At 32.1% G+C, this 15,392-nt stretch overlaps 1 long non-coding RNA gene across 1 annotated transcript; it reads right to left on the bottom strand.

Moving 5' to 3' along the window:
• Nucleotides 1–480: 480 nt before the first annotated feature.
• LOC134281425 (uncharacterized) lies at nucleotides 481–15,053 on the bottom strand. The gene is made up of 8 exons (XR_009995089.1): nucleotides 14,935–15,053; nucleotides 14,624–14,689; nucleotides 10,745–10,862; nucleotides 9,758–9,825; nucleotides 9,168–9,388; nucleotides 3,443–3,536; nucleotides 617–760; nucleotides 481–533 (listed from the first exon to the last, which is right to left on the bottom strand). It is a non-coding gene; the product is annotated as an uncharacterized LOC134281425 (long non-coding RNA).
• Nucleotides 15,054–15,392: the final 339 nt, after the last annotated feature.

Genomic DNA, 15,392 nt, shown 5'->3' with positions numbered 1-15,392 from the left:
TTCAATTTTACATTACATGTACTAGTAGTTTCTATGCAAAATTGTTAATTTACAAAGTAATCATTTTGTTGAGAAGTCAAGATGTGCTTGTGAAACACTATAATGATTCACCCCCGCTAAACCGGGGGTCATGATTTGAACAAACCTGAGGATGTTTTTCCACATAACTTTCAACTTTCCTGGAACAGTGATTCTTGAGAAGAAGATTTTTAAAATATGCCACTAAATTTTCACTATTTCTAAATTATCTCCCCTTGAATTAGGGCATGGCCCTTCATTTGAACAAACTTGAATCCCCTTCTCCAAAGGATGCTTTGTGGCAAGTTTAGTTAAAACTGGCCCAGTGAGTCTTGAGAAGAAGTCAAAAATGTGATAAGTTTACATACAGACAGATGGACAGACTGACAGATGGTCTACAGACAAAATGATCAGCAGAAAAGCTCACTTGAGGTTTCAGCTCAGGTGAGCTAACAAGTCAATGTATCAAAAGACAACTGTTTTGACCTAGCCTCATGGTTCAGGTTAGCTAAAAACTACTAAATATAAATCATGTATTAAATCTTGTAATATTAATGTTGTGTGTTTATCTTGAAGAGTCACTTGATACCATACTTACAGACTGTGACCAGGCTCTCATTCTTCAGTCACTACCATCATCTCCTCCAATCAATCTGAGCTTCCTCCATTAACTGTGGTGGTGACTTCCTCCATTGGTTGAGGTGGTGGCTTCCTTCACTGGCTGGAGTGGTACCAGCATAACCTAAAAACAACACAATACTCTAAGAGATAAAATATTATTCAATTATATATATATATATGAATGCTCATGTTGAAGAATATACCATATACCTTATTTTCCGCTAATCAGAAGTTTTCCAAAAATATGCCGAAACAGTTAACAATTTATCCACTTTAACCTTGGCCATAACTTTAGAAGTTGTTGCTAGAGCTTTTATATTTAAATGTGTACTAATCATACTAAGCCCTTTTCAATGGTATAACCTTTTTTGATCTTTTGACCTTGACCTTAGAGTTTGACCTTTTCTTTTAACCTTGGCCATAACTTAACTTTTGAACAGTCAGTACTTGGTCCTCATATTTCACAAGATTATTCCTTGTTGCAAGACCTTCCTTTGGATACCAACAATTTTGATCTTTTGACCCTTCTGCTGCATACCAATAATGATTTTGAACTTTTGGCCTTGACCTTGGGGTTTGATTTAGTTTGAGAAAGTGATACTCAGTATTAACCTTGACCATAAATGAATGGTTGTTGTTTGGGTTATCATATTTACAAGGTATATTCATTGATAGAAGTCATTCCTTAGGTAACAACATTTAGATCTCTTGACCTTGACTAGGAGTTTGACTTAATTGCATTTAGGAAACTTCAACCTTTACCATAAGTGCTACATCAGTGTTTCACAAATACATCTTGTTTTTTTATCTAAAAAATGATAGCAATGAAAGCAAAATTGGATTACACTGTATTGCAAAAATAACTTGTTATACAGTCATCCCATTATGCCAATTTAATTATTTCAAATACTGAGACCAAAATAATTTTTCTTTTTGAATCTGTTTTTTTAACTTGCATGTATAACAAAGGTGCATCAATACCAAATATTTTTTTTTTAATAAATAATTGATTTTGTCAATGAACTTTACATACATACAGTAATTATTCACTTGTATACAGAAACATTTTGAATTCATGATTCCTTGACAACCTGAGTAAACTAAGTCCTGCCCAATGAAATTCTTTCTATCTGTCTGACGTAGTTTACAGATGCTGAATCTTATATTGGCATAAAAGGAGAGACAATCAGAAAATTAAATCTGACTCCCTTTTATTTCATTCTGTTTGATTGGCTAATAGTATTTTTGTATGACATCACTGAAGAAGATAATGCCCAATCTTCACACAGAGAAACAATTCATACTATCCGCGACCTTGTCAATTATGTACTAATTTGTCATTACAATAAACAGATACCCATATGGTACATCCTATTGACCAAATAATTATAGACCCAAATTTCTCATCACAAAAGACAGACCTTCACACCTCTAACATAAAAAGAAATCGGCAGCATTCGGGGTTATACCAACAATGCCACCATTTTTTTCTTCCATAAATTAGAAAAAAAATATCTTGATATCGATGTTATCTTTTTTTCTTAAAGTATCAGAAGTAGGCCTCAAGTCCCTTGGTTCTCCTTGTTATAAGCTGGACTTTCCTCACGAGTGGGTACAATGGAGGTTCCAATTGCAAAAGCGGAGAGGACGTGGATTTTAATGGCCAGTTTGGGTAATTTAAGATCCAATTATGTAACAAGAATCACACAATTACATTTTTAATTAAAGCAATGCTTCAGATCTCAGGCCAGACAAACTTCTCCCTACACAATGCTTCTATCACATAAGAAGCTTCTCAAATTTAATTGAATTACAAATATTTTTTAAAGAGAATTTCAAAAGAAATCAGCTGAAGGTCTATTCCTCCCCATATTATTACTTAACAATTGTAAGCAACATGTGTTCAAGCATCTAAATCTGATAAGTAAAAATTTCAAATAAGACATTATCATTTGAAGAACTGCTTTAATAAATAAAATTCAATTTTAACTTAAAAAAAATCTTCCTCTCTTTGTAGACAAGATACAAGGATAAAATTCTAAAGCAATTAGAAATCTCACTTCAAGTACAATATTAATTATCAGGAAAAAAAACTACAAGAGTATACACAAATCAAACATCTGCATTCCAGTCCTAAGGCATAGTCAAGTGTTTTATATAATATCATTACGATTGTAATTCTAATTTATTCCATTTATTATTAAGAATAGATGAGAAGGGTATGATTATTTCCCGATAGAGTTCTGGGTTTTGTGAATTGCACAAAGCAATTTGTCTGTCTCTTAATTGGAATAGAACATATTGGAATGGAAAAAAATTCAAGAGATGATTTTTGAAAGTTTCTTCAGGCATCAATACATCAGTTGCTAGGATAATTTTTCCCCTACTGCTTTCATAAAATGTAGCAGTTCATGTTAATACCACCCTCCCCCTTTCCCTAATAATTTGCTTCTGTCAACCCCAAATTCAGATTTACAAATAAATTCATTCACCTTTAGGAAAAGCATCAAAAAGTAGGTAAATTTGATGTATTCTTATTAAACAAGGCCTAGGTCAATAACAACTATCCTTGACCTTCAAAACACTAAAGGTCACATCTCCTACAGACATACTGATACATGTACCGGTATATATATATATATATATATATATATGAGCTACTTTATGTCTACTCTAGCAGACCTCTATAATTAAATGTATATAAATTGATACAGGTAATTAAAACCTGCATTCTAGGTTCAGGAAGTACAGGAACAACTGTTGTTTCCTGTTTAGGGTATCAGATAAGACAACAGATGCTAACCGTGTGATCGGGACCCGATATTCTCCTCTGTTCTCTGCGCCGACCCACCGAGCTACAGTGTCAAGTTCGGGAAATTTCAGTCTTCCGCTCCCCTCTAAAACAGTCGGAAATACAAATTAACGAGTAGGATAAAACAAAACCTGTCAAAATCCCCAATGGCTTTCTTTTGGGTTTGTAGTGCTTTGTTAATGATAAAGAATAAATTAAGACATCTATATGGATATGAGCTCATTAAGTTTAGACAGATGTTGGAGATGGGGATTTGAATTGGCTGTTATGCCTAACAATTCCACATCGGAGATGCAAGATTTCTTCTTATCAAAAAATGAAGAGGAAAAAATCAAACAAAAATTCTTTGCAGAAGACTATATATTTCTTATCACAACACATAATAAGTTGTAATCAAATCGGTAGGATGAACAGGTGATTTTTTGTGAATGCAATGCTTCCATCCTGAGATAAGGAAAATCAACAATTATCAACAAAAATATACATAAATAAAATTAAACAAACAGATGTTCAGGAGTGTCCGAGTTAGATATTATCATAAAACTGTAACCAGTGAAAATAATAGGGTGAAAACACCTTATTCTCTCTGTATCGCTGATTGTGAAAATATTCGTTTCTATGCCACTGATTGCGGAAACACTCCACCCTTAAATTGTTGGATCATCACAAGTGGCCTTCAGCATAAATGTTCCTAGCCCCAGTGAAAAGAAAGATGTTCTCCATTATCTCAAATTGTACTATAAATTTTTGCCATATTTCCTCAAATTTTGTAATGCAAAATTAAAAAAAAATCTTTTATAATTCAACACAATTTCATGGCTCTGGGTTTCATAATTCAATAATTATTTTAAATAATTAAGGGATTTTGCAAAATAAAAAAAAAATAAATTTTTGCCATATTTCCTCAAATTTTGTAATGCAAAATTGTGTCAAAAAAAAACTCCATCCAAGTCCTTATAGTCAGTGAAAGATATTGTCAGAATGTTAGTGTTCCACACAATTTCTGGATGTTAAGCTCTTTGAGTAGCATTTATGCTAGTATATAAATCAATAATTATTTTAATATAATACAAGCAGACATTAAACAACACAATCAATCAATAAATCAAACTGAGGTTATGATGGCAGCCATCTTGGATTTCAAAATTTAAAACTTTTCTTCTTTTGAAATAAAGGAATAGAAGGTATAAGGTGGTTTTACTCTAGAAAAATATTCTGCTTTTATTGCTCATAACAAATTTGGGAAAAATCTAAGAATATGTTTATCAGTATTATGTCATATTGACTCCCATATGGATTCCAATTCAAAAAGATATCAATTTTATATATGTATACATTTCTAAAAATACAAATTGCAAATAAAATTTACATATTCAGAGTTATGATCTCTGGGTTTTAAAGCAGTTAATTATTATACTATGAAAATTCAAGCTTATGAAGCATATCAGCTGAGCATGACAATACACAAGAGATTTTCATGAATAAATTTTTGGTCAAATGTCATTGAATAGATTTCAGCCAATCAAAGGAAAGACACAAATGTTAAAAGCAGAGTCTTTCTGGATGATTTTGTAAGTGTGCAAATAAATGAGAAAAAGATTGTTATAAAAACAACCAAAAAACAGTTATATAACTTTAAAAATAGAATTTGAAAATAACAAAAATTTTGCATCAATAAATTTTTTGAATAAATGTCATTAATTCTTCTAGGTAAATTAATCACAATTATTTGACTTCAACAATAGGCCAGCCCACGGGATACCAAAAACATTCCAAATGGTGGAAAAATGAACAATTATCTGAAAGATCACGTGTACTAAATCAAAGTGTTGTCTATCAGTTTGAATGCTAGAAATGGATTATAAACTCAAGACAGCTGACACTCAATATAAAGCCTTATATTATGAAAATTATAAATAATTCCTTTTTAATGGCCAAATATTCAATATAGTGTTAATTGTGGATATCACCTGTTTTTTAAAAGATTTGACAGTTGTAGGTATTTCACTGGCCTCAAGTGTGAAAATTAAACTGAATATGTAAAGGACTTTTAAACGATTTCAATTCATTAGTTGCACAAAATAAGTTAATGATGAAATTGACGACATAATTCAAATTGAACAAGAGACAACAAAGCTGTCTTGCCGTCGCAAAAATTTATCAGGCTCCAGGCCGAACTCTTTTGTGTTACATCCTTGTAAAAATACAAAAAAAAGGAGCCCAGAGCCTCAAGATTGATGGTCGTATAAAGCAGTTTGTTCCTAGACCTTGTTTGTCCCACAAAAGGCAATATGAAAATAGAAATACATTCTATTTTAATAGTTCTGTTCTTTTGTTCCCCATATTAAGGCTTGTGCTTTAGTTTGCAGCCGTAAAGTGCCACTGCATTGTCCCTGCATTGAACCCATCACACAGATGTGAGCAAAATAATGTTTGATATACATTTTGATCAAAATGTGCTTAAAGACCAGGGAACAAAACCCAAATATTTAATAGAAACCAGATGACAGTCATAAAGACGATATTATGCAAGCCAGTCAATATACTGAGACAATGCAGTGAGCATTAGTGCATGATTGATGATTTCTGCATTCAAACCCTCATCATACAAAATTTTAAGATGTCAATATTTATGACTCTTAATACATTTATCACTGCTTTCCAGAAATTTTTAATCACCAGATATTTAATGTCCTATATGTTTAAAGTTAGGAAAGGAAGTGCTTTCAGGGACTTTTAACAAAGCTAATTTATTTCACTAATTTAAGCACCTATTAAATTTCTCACAATTACATGTTTTGCTACCTTACCAAGGTAATATAATGGGTTTTTCATAACAGTGTGACAAAAAGCAATTTACTTTGTTAAAAGTTTTTTTCCCCGTTGTAGGAGTCGAAATAAAGACAAAATTATGAAGATGTTACATAATTAAAGTCAATTTTCATTATCAAGGTAAAACTACACTATAACAGTCAAGACTTCTTTTGTCATTGCAAAAAATGGTCGTGTTAAAATGTATGTCTAACTGGGTAAATTAAGAGTAACAAAAAGAGAATAAGGGGGCATGAAGAAGAAAGAAATGCTTGTGTATCTGATGTCCTGATAAAAACGTGTTGATAAGTGATATCAAAATCTGTTGACAAGATAAACTTGATCCGCATAAACACATCTCTTATTGTATGTTACAATTGCGATATCCATTGTTGTTCCCAGAGGGAAATAATTGGGTGCAGTTTTTGGCAATTTTCTTCTTTTCAACCAGTTTTTGTCCCACTGTAAATTGTCACAGAAGATGAAACCCCGATTTCAAATGACAGAAGAATAGCTGGGTCAGTCAGTGACTAGTGCATGAATCTGATGCTATTGTCTTTTTCCATGGGAAAAACATCAAAAAGATCCATGTTTCTGGGTACAAAATCATTAAGATACCAAATTCTCTACCCAGAAAATCGTAAATATTACACCAACAGCATGATCATTTTAGTTGAATTTGTAAGTCTGAGCAAATATTGATTTTAAATGTCTCATTATCAAATGTAACTGATATTTCTCCTGTCTGTAATTAAATAATTTCTTCACATTACAATGAAGACAATTTGTTATCTAAGGCATGTCACATAAAAAATTGGAATTATGAAATTCCGTGGAATTCAAGGTTAGTGTTTGAGCAATCATCTTTAAACCCCCCCCCCCCCCCCCAAAAAAATTAAATTGACAATATATATACCATTCTCATATAATCAGTAGGCCCATGGATCACAATGCTAACCTGATTGTCCTTTGCCCTACTGGTTTTTTTTTTATATCAGAACTGAAGCCCCACCTAACCCTTACTATGGTAAATTTCATCTTTCCTGGTCCAATGGTTATTTATTAGAATATTTTTTAAAAGAAGACAACCACTTAATTTTGACCTTTATTTGATTACAAAAGGGCCCTTGATTTGAACATATTACCTGAAAATGCTTGTGGCATTTAGTTTTATTATACTTTCATGTTAAATACTAAAATCTGATTAGTTTAGACGCAGTTAACAATCCGTTCGATTACCCTGAGCCTTAGCAACACACGTGACAAGGGGTAACACAACGGTAATGCCACATGCGTGGAAATTATGCGCGTACAGTTCAGAGAGGTTCTCAAAACGTAACAGACCGGAATTAACTTGACGTCAATAAAAGCTTGCGTCCGATAAAGCTTACTTGAAAACAACAAACGACAGATGATAAATGCTTGCGAGTGTAGGAAACATGCTTGCGAGCCAGAAATAACGAAGCTTTATATGATAAATGACTCTAATTCGAGTATCAAACAAACAATAAGGAGATTAGTGAACCGGTGAGTGTGAAATCTTTCTATACATGAACGTAAAGACGATCGACGGTTTTTTTTTTGCTGACGTCCTTAATCAATAAGACATTCAGTATAATAAAATAAATGGTGCCTGTTTTGGAGGGTAACATTTGAAATTGACACCCCTCGGAAAACCATTGTCAACCTCCGCTGACGCGTCGGTTGACAATGGTTTTCCTTGGGGTGTCAATTTCAAATGTTACCCTCCAAAACAGGCACCATTTATATAATATTTGTCTAGTGGTTCTGGAAGAGTTGAAAATGAGAGAAGTAATAACAGACAGACAAAATTAGTTATAAACAGAGAGACAAGGGGTGGCAGATAACAAGAAAAGCTCACTTCAACTTTTTGTTCAGGTGAGCTAAAAAGCACAAAAACTTTGCAAACATACTAAAAATTCTTTTTTAAAAATATTGCAAAATTAGTTCTAGATTTCTTCCATTTTACATAACATAGGAACATTCAGCTAAAAAAAAAAGTTTATTGACCATAATTGTGTATATTAATTAATGCATGTATATTAATTTAATCAATTCCTAAAATAAACAATTTGAAGTTAAATTTTATAAGGTTGATTATTTGGGTATATTACTCCATTAGCAATCATATGTTCCATTCTTCATGAACTAATTAAACATAATCCAATGTTAGCTCAGAATTAAAATAAACATGTCAATATTGACTCAGGACAGCAGTTGAAAAGAGACATTGAAAAAAATGAAATTTAGAACTTGTTTGGGGGGAAAAGCCCATTCTCTTTCTATTGCCAGACAATACTCAAGGAAATCATTTCAACTCTCTCTTCAAACCTTAATTATATTCCTAATAAAAATATGTCTGTATAATTTCCTTTCAGTATTAATATCAACAGATAATGCATCCTTTTATTGCAATCATGTTTTCAACTTAGTTTCAAGAACTTCATTGCACCCTCCCACAGCCAAAAAACCCAAGCTTTTTCGGGGGGTACAATGCACATCTATCGCCCACACTTTTAGACTACATGATCCTTAACACCAAAAAACTTAATTAAGAAGTTTGCCACCTGTTCTTGTAAATGAAGAAAAAATACAAATCTAAATCATATAAATATGGCAAGTGTAAATAAAAAATCTGTGTACCAAATTTCATTTCAGTATGTGCAAAGGTTGTGAAGGAAATTAACAGAAACTTGGTGGACAGACCGATTAACCAACCAACAGACAAACAAACAGCAGCAAACCAATATGCCCTCCCTTCTTCGAAAAGGAGTATCAATATTACATATGTAGTTCCACTCTTCTTATATACTTCATTTATATATATTGACATGTACATATTTACATGTATTCTAGCCGACTTAAGGTTTTGTAAAAATCTTACATTATGAAGTGATCAACTGTCTCTTTGTTGGTATTGAAGACATTATTTTTTGGGGGTCTATTCTTGCACATTTGAACTGAGCTATCTACCAATTGCATCATTCACCACTATCAAATGAACCTCCGCTATATCATTAAACAGATTCATCTACGATGTTTGGCGCCATATTCAGGTGTCACATCAGCACACAATGACTGTCAAAAGGGCCGCTTACCGAAAAACTACAATACAAATCAAAAAAATATTTCTAAATAAGTCTGTACACAAACAAACAACCATAACACCGTCTATTCAATTCATCAAAAGAGTTTTATACTGGACTTAGAATTCCGAGAAGACATTGTGATTAATTTTATTTCCAATGATTATTTTGGTCCCCCTGTAATTCTACCTGGAGATTTAATATTTTTAAAGTCATGCCGGATCTCTGGACTCCTTTTTTCGATACATCTAAGGTGCTGAAGTCAAGGGTAAGAGTGGAAAATTAACCGAAATATGGCTCGAAAATATCGCGACAGTTAGCACCAATGACAATTAGATCGGGGAACAATGCTGGCACTATGATATTAGCGGTGTATATAATTTGTTACCTTTAATTGGCCGGGAGGACAGTGGTATTCCGTTACAGACGCCCTTGGCTAACTTAGACTGGCCCATTCTATGGCGAGAGAAATAAAAGCAAGATTATCAATTATAATGGCCCCACAAATCATTTGATCATTTCTTAAGTTCTTGTCGGAGATACCACATCAGAAGGCAGGGAGATACCAGTCTTTCTTTCTCTTAATTCTCTAAATATTTCCCTTGTTTGATAAATTTTAATGATCTGTTTTAAACTTGGAAGATTGATGACATTGTAGCACTTTCTATTCTTCTGCAGAATGATACTTCGGAGTCATTTTTTTAATCTTATGTTTCATCCCAGACATTTAATTTTTTTGTAGTATCTGGGCCCACAAGACAAATTTAGAAAAAAAAATGCATTTCCGATATTGAACCTACAAAAAAAAAAATACTGGTATTGGTATGTTGCAATTTACTAGTGAATTGATTTAAATAATAAACAAAATATCTGATACAGTGCAATAGATTTAAGATATTTGACATGTATGAAAAACAAACAACTAAAAATGGGTCAAAATACTGTAGATTCCTTATTTTTTGCAAAATGGCTCTTTCATGACAAATTGCGAGAATAATAATTCGCAAATGGATGGTTGATCAAGAAAATTAATATGGAATTCAGCATCAACAAAATTAAAGCGAGAAATATAATTTCGTGAACGATGCTTCTTGGGAAATTACACAATAATCCTCACGTATAATTAGGAATCTACAGTAATGGAAGGTAACAAAACTTGAAAAGTCTAGCTACTAGTATAATAACAGATTTCTTAAAGTTTTTCACCCACAAAAAAATTGTCAGAACAAAAGTGAGCATAAGTATTTGATATAATGTACTAGGCTCACACCATAATACAGAATTGTTCTGATCTCTAAGTAATATATCACAATAGCTATATAGAAAACCCTTTTTTAAGCATGAATTTCAAACAAAATCTGATTTATAATTTTACCCATGCATCAATGGACAGTGCATTGCACCAGCTCGAGTTTTGAGTCTTGATCGTCTTCTGTTGAGGTGGAATAGAGATGAGACTACAATGGTCCTCAAATAATGCATGATATAGAAACCTGTAATAGCAACAGAACAAAGTGTACTCTCCAAGCATTGTCTGAAAAGTGCAAGAATTGAAAAATCCATCATCTCATAGAATGATGAAGTGCTTTTAGCCGATTTACTCATGATAACTAAATTTCTGCTCAAATCTAAAGTTTAATTAAAAATGGACAAAAGATTTTGCTTGAGAAAGAGGTATATGTATGGAGGTGACAATAGCTAAATCCTGACCAAGGATAATAGAGGAGGCTTTTGTCATGTTCATCCTTCATAAAACTTGGACTGGAAGAATACAAGCAAAATTTAATGTCGTAAACTCAAGGTTAAGAATAGAATAGATATTACAGAGTATTATCAAGTTTCTTTGTTGTTTTTCAAACATCAAAACCAGGACTGGATGTGAAAAAATGATTGATAACTGAGTTTTGAATACGTTAGTAGGATAAAGAAAAACTCATTTTCTAAATCAACAGGATATTACGCATTTTTGATCATTGTCCTCAACTCCGAATAGTTTGAAAATAATCTCAAAGGTTGGTTACGCAGCTCAACGTCCAAAACCGACTTAATACCTTACATCAATTGAAGACCATGCTAAGATAAGACACTTTGTCCGACAAATCTAAAACTGCGGCCATTATTCACACATCACACAAAAATGAAATAGCTGTTCTTTTGTTCAAATTTTGATGAGTTTTAAGCAATGATATTATTTTCGTTTCTTTTGATGTTTTTGTGCTCAATTCACTCAACAATTTTATTTTTCAATAAAATGAAACACATATTGTTCCGTCCATCTCTATTGTAAAATATAAAACACGGATTTAAAACATCTTAGCTTCATGTCGTTTGTTTGCCTTAATGGAAGTTATGAATACATTCAATCAAAACCATTAAACTCAGCTAAATTGTGTACAAGAAAAAGACATTCTGCTTTGAATCACTGCGTTCCAACATTAAAAATGATAGCTAACAAAGTTTTAATTTTATTTTCACAATACACATCTTTGAACAATAAATACAGCATTAACATGATATAATTGCATGTTTTTATTGCTAAACGTGACAGAATTAATGCATTCACCCCCTACTGTATCGCAGCATATTTGTCATATTTCATCTCCTTTAAAAGCTATTGGGATATAATTAAAAGTTTGTAATGTAAACAATTAGAACAATTAAAGTTTATGAAAATAGCTATAAAGATATGGGATTCTTCAAACAAAAGGGTTATAATGCAGATCCAATTATTTACTCTAGTTGGAATTCTGTTGCTAGTAGTGCATGATTAAGCATTTTAGAGAAGCCCTATTTATTTAATTCATTATCAAAATGCATGTTACATCAGTGTTGAGTAGTTGCTAAGAAAACTGAAGAAAAATTGTTATACATGTATATGGTACAAACAGACACACAGATAAACAGAAAGTTGATAAATCCCACTATATGGCATGCCTCAGCAAAGAATGTGCTAAAATTTCAAACATCTGCGATGAGTAGTTGCTGAGAAAACTGCGACCAAAAATTTGTTATGGACAGACACACAGCTAGACAGACAGACAGACAAACAAGGGTAAAACAGTATTCCCCCCTCTCCTTGGAGTGGGGGTATAATTAAAAGCACTTTACATGTTGTAAATTTGTTTAATAACTCATGTTTTCTCTATAAGATTGTAGAATCTTTGATTATAGGGGCATAAAAAATAGTCATTCAATGCATAGGATCAAGGCAGCTTTCTTTCAAATTCTAGCTGATAATATACAATTAAGAATTTGATAGATCACTTCTTGGTTTTAAAACATAAATTTCTGTTTATAATCATACCAAAATTAATAGATTATTCTGTCTAATAATCTACAGCTTAATGTGCAGTATAACTTCCAAGACCTCTAATTTTTAGAAGAAAGAAACTCACAATCTTGCTTTAAGTTTCATTTTTAAGGATTAGTAAAGCTAAACTTATAGTGAAATTAACATTATCATTTTCATCTTGTTTCACAGCTGGATAAAACCACACATTAATCAGAAAGTCAATAATTACATAACACAGTTTAATTCATAATTTTTGTTGATCAAGTCCCATTTTATCATTGATTTTGATAAGTAATATGTGTGTGTAAACAATTTATCAACCTCCCCCTGTGTACATTGTGTTCTCTACAATGAACAAGCCTGGGTGACAAAAGAAATACATGTGCGTACATGTCATTGGACCCCACAAGTCAACAAATCAAGCAAAGCATCCTTGTACATGTAACCTTATAATCAGGCACAATGGATAAAAACAACAAGGATTATGTCACATAAATTCCATCAAGATTCAAAAGTCCATTTTTAACTGTACCTTTATGAGCATATTATCTCATTGTTCATTTTATGTATACATGATTCTAGATGAACAACTTAATTTTGTCATCATATAGTTTTTGCCCTCTCCGTCTGTTTGTGTGTTTGTTCAAAAAAAATTTAACCTTCCCCATAACTTTTGAGTGGGTGGGACTATGGCTTTCATATTTCATAGGTGTATTCTTTGTGCCTTTTTTTTTAGAAACCACCAAATTTGACCTCTTAACCTTGACCTTAGAGTTTGGCCCACTTTTAAGAAAATTACAACTTCAAACTTGGCTTTTGAACAAAAAGCACTATGGCTTTCATTTTTCACAGTTGTTACAATTGCTTATGACAGGACCTTCCTTTTGAAACTAACAATTTTGACTTTTAGACTTTGACCTTGGGGGATGACTTGTACAAGTATTTGAAAAACTTCAACCATCACCATAAGCTGCCACACAGAGGCATCAGCATATCACAAACACATGTTCTGTTTTGTGTGTGGTTTCCAAGCATTAAGTAAATTAAATTATGTATAATAAAACGAGGAAAAACAAGACAACACTACGATTTAAACTTCAAAACAAAAACAATATCACTTGCTTGAATGGATTATCCACCGGCATAACTTTGGATTACATAAATTATATGCAATATCTCAGAAATCTACATCCAGAGAGCTAGACCAGTCAAAAAATAAATAACAACCCTAAAATCTATTTATTTTATACAGTAAAACTCGGTTATAACGAAATCCTAGGGACCTGTGAATTTAATTCGCTATATCCGTAATTCGTTATAACCGTATAACGAATTCGTAAAACCATATAAAGCGAATTCGCAATATGCAGGTTTTCCTTCAGGTATTACTACCAAATATGTTAGGGAAGCAAATATTACAAAACATACCTTCGATAACTAAGGTTTTATTGTGAATTGAATTATATATACAATTCCATGAACAAAAATAAGTCAGTTTAATTTATCAAATTATGAGATCTTTGAAAGTTCGTTATAACAGATGTAAATTTCATTATATTTAACTTCAACGGGACCCAAAATCAGTTCGCTATATCCGTAAATTCGTTATATAAGAGTTTGTTATAACCATAAAATTTTACAAGGATTTGTTAAGAATTTTGCCGGGGACCCAGAAAAACTTCGCTATATCCGTGAATTCACTATATGCGTGTTTGTACTAAACGAGTTTTACTGTATTCATGAAGTACATGTATACTTGAATTACAGTACCAAACTAGATGAATATTATACATCCACACTTTATCCAAAAATGAAAAAAAAATCTAATAAATTTTCTTTGGTACAAGTACCCCAGGTTCCTCCCCTCAATTAAACCCCTCTCATCATAAGTAAATGTGAAAATTTATATTCTAGGAAGGGACTGCAAAGAAAAGTTGTAATGTGCTGCAATTTCACAATTACCTGTAGTTCTTGCACAGAAATGTAGGGAACTGGAAGTTTCTTCAGACCAGGATGTAATGTAAGAATCTACAAAACAAAATCTTATTTTATGCATTACCTGTTATTATTTAGACTAGGTATACAAACTTAAGTTCAGGACAAAAATCAAGATATTTATTTAAAAGTCATTTTGTTTCTGTATTAAGGAAATACTCAAGGAGTAAAATTAAAAACTGAAGACATATTGCAACTGAAACTATTTACTGTCAATTAGCGCTACATGTAAGATAGCTTATCAAAAACAAACAAAGAAGAAGGACAAAGTGGATCACCTTGCATGATACCTCCTCCTCATTGTCTCTAACAATGATCTTTGTCTTCTGATAGCGATAAGATTAGCAAGAATTAAACTTCCTTTATTGGAAATTTAAGCCCAATTTTTTCATTATCTGAAAATATAGATAAAATTGAGGGTTATATTAATGTATACATCTATATAGCCTTGTTTTATCAATCTCTGTATCATGATCTTGCAAAGCTAACATGTAATGAAGTAAGAATTTGTATTTTTCAGCATCTAAGTAATAAAAATATATACAGTAATGTATTTATTACATGATTTAATGATTTCTAGCTCTCTGGCTGACTGATATTCAACATTTCAGAAATCATAAATGTTGTATTCACCCTTCCTGACTTTCTAAGTAAATATAACATTTGATTTAATTTTCTTTATAGCCAAAAATAAAAGGGAAACTGAACTGACTGTTTCATTAAGTTGTCAAATGAA

The sequence above is a fragment of the Saccostrea cucullata genome, unplaced genomic scaffold (genome assembly GCF_032062105.1).
Source record: "Saccostrea cucullata isolate Sc308-1 unplaced genomic scaffold, CSIRO_AGI_Scuc_v1 ctg588, whole genome shotgun sequence".
Lineage (NCBI taxonomy): Eukaryota > Metazoa > Mollusca > Bivalvia > Ostreida > Ostreidae > Saccostrea > Saccostrea cuccullata.
This window is presented reverse-complemented; position numbering and strand designations above follow the sequence as displayed.